Below are 9,174 nucleotides of genomic sequence, written 5' to 3'. Positions count from 1 at the left end.
TAACATTCAACACTGCAAATTTATGTAAATAACCGGCTAGTAGCACTTAATATCCCCTCCTCTTTCTTTCTTCTCTTACTATCTTGGCCTTTACGTGTATGAACTGGTTCCCCGACTATATATAGCAGTTGGACCGACGATATCTGACACGGCACCGAAGGATGACCCTGCTGCAGAAACGATCAGCTTAGGATGCTGTAGGAATCGCCGGATGATCGCCATAAACCTGCGGAGCAGGATGTTCGTCAGAGTAGGTATCAAGCCACCCAAGGATGTAGTGGAAGGACGCCACCTGCTTGGACACCCACAGATCTAGCTAAACTCCAGGAGCTCGTAAGCGCAGGTATTAGCCGCCGTGAGATGCCGAAGAGAACGCCTCCTGCCCAGACACCTGTAGATCCAGACACGAGAACGAGATGACCAGCCAATCAGGACCAGCCAAAGTTGGGTCACTCTTTGAGGTCAATTTAAGGCGCCTCGGGGGCGAGGCGGCAGTAGGTGGCCAAGCAGTATAGCATGTCTGTAAGTCATTAGACCAACAGGTCACGTGGCTCGAAGTCAAATTTAGAACCAACACACCAGTCGCCGTGAACAGCAAGCTTCCGGCCACCCCAGGGCTGGCTGGCCGGACACGCGACACCGCGCTCATCGTCTCGTGTGTTCCCCTACTGTGTTGTATTCTTCCATAATAAAGAGTCAAGTCGTTTTATCCACTATCACTAGCAACTATAGAAGTCATATACAGCCTCTTACAATATATGCCTGTATGTGTATATATTAGTAATTGACGATACTCATATTTTATGTCGATTACTTCGATTACTTTTGCTATCAGTAATTAATTAGTAATCGCATATTTTTCGATTAGTTTCACCTAGGAATATATTGAGCTGTGGTATTTATGTAGAGTATACGTTTATACCTTACCTCTCTCTCGGCTACCCTCCTTCCCTACCACTACCCAAGTACATGGGCGATAATGCGTGTGAAGGAGCAAGGCGATTAAATATGCATCTGAAAATTCTTAACAGATAAAAAAGAATCATAACTTCATAACCAAGCATTCGTACAAGAAAGAACTCGCACCACCTTGAAGTGTTAGATTGAAATATATTGAAACGGTCTTCAGTTCAACCCTGACTTTGGGAGTAACCGTTTACTAATCGATTATTGTAGACTTTGGTCAATTACTGAGAAATTACAGGCTGTAATCAATGTAAACAATTACAAGTAATCGATTACGCCCACCACTAGTATATGTATATGCAAATCTATGTGTGTCTATTCATATTTTTATACATATGTTCTTATATCTATGTTTGTGTCTATATCTATGTTTATATTTATATCTACATTTAAATATATATATATTTATTTGTATCTATATCAGTCATGCCATATAAATATATCAACAAGGATTATGCGAACAAATTTTAATTTCAATTATGACTCCCATAAAACAGCATTTGTTTGGAAACAAACAAAGAGACAATGCGGTAAAATTCGTGTGTAACTTTATGTTGTGGTTGTAGACTGTACACGTTAACACATTTTTATATCTGATATTTAACGACATTATCGTTCAAGTAAACAACGGGGAAATATCCTAAGGGATGCCTAGTTTTTTCAAGGTAAAGTTTTCAGAAAAAGACTTAATTTGACTCTTTAGATAGAAAAATAGTTCGAAATTCGTTTAAAGTTTGACCATTATTAGCTATAAATTCAGAGTTTTTTTTTGTATTATCCCTAACCTAGTTGAAAACACTTGAGACTTCTAGTTCATAGTTCCTCTTCTCGGTAAATAGAATCTTGCTCGGACAGGGCAGCATAGCGTAAAGCTGTTCTGTATATTCGCAAAGTGGCACTCACTTCCTAGACAATATTTACTGAAAGTCATGCCTGGAGCCTTATTTCACTACCTCCATGTGACTAACATACTGTGTGGCTGGTTAATGTAGCATCAAGACATGCCCTTGACCCAGACCCACGTGACGATCAAGTGCCCAAGTGCGAGAACGAAACTGAGCTCCCCAGAGATAAAGGAAAAACCAGGCTCAGGCTTTGTCAGGAACAGATCTCCCCTCCGCGTGTCCTTCACCGCAAAACCACAATAACTTACCCAAGGATATTGTGCAGTACTAGTAGCTAACACTGATCACGTCTTTTTCCGATGAGTAGTAGTAAATTATGGGAATAGAGACTGTTATTCTGATTTCGACTTTAAAATCTAATGACTTCAGAAGATGACTTGGTAGAATACACAGTTAATGAGTTACCTTATCTCTTTCTTAAAGAAAAAAGTGAAAAATAAAATACACACACACTCACTTACTTACACACAAACACAAACACACACACACACACACACACACACACACACACACACACACACACACACACACAGACACACACATATATATTAATTCTATCTATCTATCCATCTGTCTATCTGTATTCATATATATGTATATATATGTATGTATATGTATATATATATGTGTATATATGTATATATACACAGGTAGATAGATAGATGTATATATCTATTTTTATCTATCTGTGTATCTATCCATATACATATATATGTATATATATATTTATATGTATATATATACGGATAGATAGATAGATAGATAGACAGATATAGAAACACACACACATACACACACACACACACACACACACACACACACACACACACACATAGAGATATATATACATACATATAAATAGATAGATTGGCAGATATAGATATGTATACACACACACACTCACACACGCATATATATATACACACACACACACATATATATGTGTGTATATATATATAACACATATATATGTATATATATGTATATATATGTATATATATATATTTGTGTGTGTGTGTGTGTATTCTCAACCGGGGGTCTTTTGAGTCCTATCGGAATAATTACAGCTGTATGGAAAGGATTTCTTCTTGGAAGAGGAACTGGATAGGAAGAGAAAATTGCTTAAACGAGGGCCATTATGGGCATATAACTCAGTGAAAGTTCTTTTTAATGAAATGTAAAATTTTGCGTTAGATATTTCTTATCCTTCAGTCGAACATTTCTGTTTCATACACCATTTGGGTTGATGTCGCCGTGAAAAAGTGTAATGAAAAAAAAAAAAAAAAAATATACGAATTTGAGACATGGGAGGAATCAAGGAAACCAGGGAAAAGGGGAAACGAAAGTGACCTAGGATATTAAAAGAGAAACATGATTAACTAATATAATGATTAACTAATAAACTGAAAGTACCCGAAAACCAGAAAAACACGGAATATGAACTCGAGCATGAAATTTCACGAGGCAGAATCATTAAGAACCAAGTTGGTCTGTGAAACTCGATTTTTTCATTTCATTAGAACAATGAACTTTCACTGAGTTATATGCTCATAATGGCCCTCGTTTAAGCAATTTTCTCTTTGCCTTGGTTCTGAATCCTTCCTGCCATCTCATGCCCTCCAATACTTCTTACACCACATATTCTGCCACTACCTTTATTCCTCAAATGCTGAAACTGCCTCTAGTGAGTTTTTCCACCAGAAACAATTGAGAGGTCTATTGAGAAGACTCATCCCAAAGTAAGGTCTTTAGAGCTATCAGTCAAGGCTCCCATCACATCCACAGGAGCCACAGCTGCTAGGCAGAATGCCCCTGAAGCAAAGGCTCATGTACACCCTTTGCCCAGGCAAAGAAATCTTAAGGAAGCCTGTGGAAACTAGTTCCACAGGTAAACAACCCTTCAAAAGGTACTCCTGAGATGCTGGAAAGAGACAGCCTAAAGGTGTGGGGCAGGCCTTAACCACAGGTGCTGCCTAGCACCTTATGAAGTGGTAGTCTGTCAACCTGAACTGGATACCTTAATCCAATGAAACTGTCAGGGAATGCATGCAAAATGGGAAGAACTGCAACATCTGAAAACTCCATGTAACCCAGTTTGTGTATGCCTACAAGATATTATGACGAGGGAAAATCGTCTGATTTCCCCAAGAGGATTCTAAGTTCAAGCCCATTATGATAATGGACCTCATGGGGCAGCAGCGATGGTACGTCAGGATATTCCCTTCAAGGCCATCCACCCGCAGATGACACTGCAGGTAAAGGCTGTGAGAATAGGCTTGACACGACCTATCACTGTTGCACCCATCTAACTTCCTCCACATAATCTCAACTTAGATGATTCGGAAGATCTGCTTGAGCAATTGCCTCAACCATTTCTACACTTGGGAGATTTAAATAGTCGGCATCACCTCTGGGGAGACACTTTGTCAACTCTCGCAGGAAGGGCCTTGGAGTCCTTGTTCTCAAAAGTTGATACAGTTTTACTGAACAGTGTCACACCCACACATTTCCAAATTCAAACTGAGATGTCCGGAGCATGCAGTAAGCTACTAATTGGTTAATTTAAAGAAAGAGGAACCAAGTATTATATATATATTATTTCATAATCTTTATGATAATGAATACCCTTAAATTCCTGAATATCTATCTCGCTGTTAACCCAAGTATATGTTAAATGAAAAAAAAAAAAAAAAAAAAAAAAATTGTCGACAATATGACGCCATTATGAAGTATGGGAAATCCGAGGTGAAAACGAGGTTGCCTGTGAAAGGCTTAGCAGACACTCCTGAAGGTGAACGCAAGGCAAACTAAAATTGCGAATCGTGGTCGTATCACTGGGATGAAAGTGGTCTCTCTCCTAGTGAGATTTCCAAGGAGCTGGGTATCTCCCGGTCTGTAATTTACTGAAACGATCGTATTCATTCAGGATAACTGCCCAATACACACGTCGAGGGCAGATACGAGATGGTTTCATGACCAAAACCACCTTGAGGTCCTACTATGGCCAAGCAAGGAATGTGACTTAACCCAATCGAAAACGTCTGGGCAAATATAGTCAATGTCTGGGAAACGGTAAATTAAAGAACCGCGCAAAGTTAACAGAACATGCAAAGAGGGAATGGGAAGTACTACGTAGGAAACCGGAACTTGTAAATAAGCATGTCGCCTCCGTCCTGGAGAGACGAATTATAAAAAATAACGGTGGTTGGACAAGGTTTTAATAAAAATGAATTGTTTAATAAAAATGAATTGTTCTAGTCCGTATGATTTTCTAAAACTAAATATCTTTAAAAAAAATAGCTCTACACATTAGTCAATGCATACAAAGCAAGAAAGTATTTCAATAAACAAATACATGTTATTTTTCGCTGAACGTGGTTCAAAAAGTTCGAAATACAAAACTATAAATTTAAATCACTACGCACTACTTAAATAACGAAAATGGCGTACAGGTCAGAGTCTCTAATTTCTCAACACGCATACACGCTCACAATAATAAAACCCTTATAAATTCACTGTATTCGTGTGATTTTCGGTACAATTGTTCTATAATGAAGGTTATATCGTAACATTTTTTCTTCTGAATCAGAGTTTGGATCTGACGAAAAGATAATAAACTCACTTTATTTGTTCAATTAGCTGCTTCTAGATAGTTAAGTAACGAGTAGTTGCAAAGCTCTCGCCGAATTTGCATATTCTATTTCTTACAGCTGCTATATGTAGCTGTTTATAGAAAGCAGTGTTTATAAGTGTAAATAATGTGTAGCTATAATCATTTGTGGAGCTAAAACGCCGGCCCACTTTCATAGGCGTTTCCATTTCAGTAATCAAATAATTCTAAGAAATTGTGCATGAAAAATTACTCTTTAAAGCCAACGATATCTAATATATTTCATATATCAAAAACAATATGCTTTCGTAAACATAACAGAATATATAAACTTTGACTTTGTAATGAAGTTAAATATGCAAATCTAATTACAGTGGATAGACATGAATTGACAAATGAAAATAAAAATTACAAATAAGACCAACAAAGTAGAGAGCAACATATACAAACTCCCTCAGAATGAATGTGAAAATATTGAAGATATTAAATATCATAGACTATCCTTAATGGAGGTAAGATTATTTCCCTTCCTTCAAACAAGCAAACGTAAATTTACTTGCTCATCTGTTATACTATGGATGCGGCTCCATACAAACGCCATGGCTTATGGAATACTGAGAGCGAAAACCATTATCAGAATTCAGCCTAAGATAAAGTGCATTCGTGATCAACCAAACGAATCACATATATTTTTGTAACTCATCAAATATATGCTTGTGCACACACACATACTCACACGCGCGCGCGCATATGCATACACGTGCACACACAATGATAAAGCGTATTTATATTCTCCATACCCATACTGCGATTTTGCGTTCATGTGATGCATATAGACATGCATATTATATATTTATATATACATAAATTTAAATATAAATGTGTATATATATATATATATACACAGTGTGTATGTATGTATATGTATATGTATATATATATATATATATATATATATATATGCATGTGTGTATATACATATATGTATATATATAAAGTATATATGTATGTGTTTATAGATATATATACATACAAATAAATATAAATATAAATTTATATAAAATATATCTACATACAAACACAGCCCTGACAAATTGATGGACAGCAGTGGTAACAAGTACATGACCTTGTGAGAGAGAGACAGAAAGAGTGAGACACAGGGAGAGGGAGGAAGATATCGAGACAGAATACAGAGAAAGAAAATCCACAAGAACTGAGGACGAGGTAAACTCGACATATTTTATATAAATATATATATATATATATATATATATATATATATATATATATAGATGTGTGTATATATGTATATATATATATATATATATATATATACACATATGAATATGTAACATATATATATTTACTATATATATGTATATATGAATATATATACAAATGTATGTGTAGATATATACATGTTAATGGTTAAAAGCAAAATGTATGTACTAGACATCTAAGGTCATGTAGCAGTATAGTAAATGGTAGTGAAGTTGCCAAAGCTGGGCAAAGGAATTGACGAGTGAATGGGTTAAGGTCGGGTAAGGTAAGGTAAAAGGGTTATATTAAGTGAAGGATATATATGCGTTTGAGGAAGGAAAACAGGTTGTCAATGCAGAAGGTGTGAGATTCTGTAAGGATGTCTGATAGGTTGGGAGGTCGGTGAAGGGAGGATAGGTGGGGGAAAGGATAGGTGGGGGAAACCAGAGATACGGGTTGCATCAAAACATGGGCATGACAATAGAATGTGTCGAACTGAAAGAGGGACATTACATAGGGAACAGGGGGTGTGACATCATATAGGAATGTGTTAGACAGGTGTGGCCAATACGTAAGTGGGCGAGAGCCGTCTCCCAACGTCTGTTCCGATGGAATGGAGCTGACCAAGGGATTAATAGTTTTGCAATATGTAATTTATTAGTGCGGAGACTTGACCAGAAAGATTGCTATCGGTTATACAAGAAGGTCTTAAAGTGGGGGTAATAATCCATGGCTGGGATACATGAGACACGTGGTTGGTATGATGTGGACATAGTGGCATAGCGTGCTAGATATTCCAACATGGCTGAGCACCCAGCACCCAGCATTTGATTGTTTTAGGCATGTGGACATGTAGAAAAACCTTTTCTGGATTTTAGAAACAAGGGGATTGGTCGAGTGTATCGACTTTATGAGAGTTAGTGAGTTACAGGAGTCAGTAAAAAATGTGAAAGAGGAAGAGGGGAGTTAGTATATTTGTTTTAAGACAAAAATGCAGGGGTAAGGTATAAGCCATGGAGTGAGAGGAAATGGGGAAAAGGGGAATGGGAGAGGAGGGTATTCTTGCCAATGGAGAAAGGAGTAGGTAAACATGGAGAAGAAGCAAAGGTAGGAAGTAGGGATCGTGGGATAGTTTAGTGAGGAGAAGTTGGTGGAACCGAGCATAACATCGGAGAGAGAGAAGGAAGGGTACGGCATCGAGAGAGAGATGGTATGCCTGATTCAGTGTACAGGCTCTCAACTGGAGAGGAGCGGAAGGCACCTAGGGCTAAACGAAGACCACAGTGATGGATTGTATCAAGATGGGGAAGGAGAGAAGTTGAGGCAGAGGAGTAGATATGGCATCCATAATCGATATCGGAGACGATCAAGGTAACAAAGATGAAGGAGGGTATATGGTATAGACTTTGTAAGATTGGGAGACGGCGGCGAGCTTTTTCTTTAATGAAAAGGGTATGGTCTCGCCAGGACAGTTTGGAGTAAAAAATAACGCCTAGGAATTTGCCAGAGGAAGGTATTGGAGTGGAGTCCCATATAAGAAGAGTGGAGGTTGGGGACTTACAAATGTGCGAGATAAAAGGATGGAGAAAGATTTGGAGGTAGAAAATCAGAAGCCATGGTTTGTGGCCCAGGAAGATACTGATGATATTGCAGACTGAAGAAATTGGCTGAGATTTTGCATGTATGTGCCAAAGGCATAGATGGTTAAATCTATGGGAGAGGAAAGACTTTATAAAGACACCAATAGTAGTATGGATTCATGGCATGCAAATCCAGATGTAATATATGTCTCAAAATGAGCAAGGGGGTCAACTGTGCTTCGGGCACCCGGAAATCAAACTGGGAAGGAGAGAGATTTTGAGATTCAAGATACCACATTAAGCGGAAGTTAACCATTCGCTCTAGTAGTTTGCACAAGCAGCTAGTTAGTGCGATAGCCTTGAGGGAGGATAGCCGATTTATTGGGTTTCAGGAAGGGGAGCTTCTCGCCAATGAGAAGGAAAATTTCCATATATCCATATGTGGTTGTAAATTGTTAATAGGAAGGATAATGAGGAAGATGGGAGTTGCAGAGCATACGTTAGTGAATACCGACAGGGCCTTCATGAGTGTTGCGGCATGACTGTAAGGCAGCACTGAGTTCAGAGGAAGAAAAAGGAGCATCATAAGACTCAGCGGAGGATAGGGTGAAGATAATGGGGGGGGGGGGGGGGGGGTTGTTCCTTGATGGTCTTAACAGAAGAGAAGTGTGGAGAATGGTGAGAACCACTCCTGACCTGGCTGAAATAGTCACCCATTAGCTAATTGGAGAGGATCAGAGATGAGGGTATCTTGAATATGGAGGATGGGGGGGATGTTTGCCTGATAGTTTATGGATCCGGCGCCAAACATTTGAGATAGATGTAGAGGATGTAATTGAGGAAACATAATTTC

Source organism: Penaeus chinensis, chromosome 6, assembly GCF_019202785.1.
Source record: "Penaeus chinensis breed Huanghai No. 1 chromosome 6, ASM1920278v2, whole genome shotgun sequence".
Taxonomy (NCBI): domain Eukaryota; kingdom Metazoa; phylum Arthropoda; class Malacostraca; order Decapoda; family Penaeidae; genus Penaeus; species Penaeus chinensis.
The sequence above is the reverse complement of the archived record's forward strand: the minus strand, read 5'-3'. Positions refer to the sequence as shown.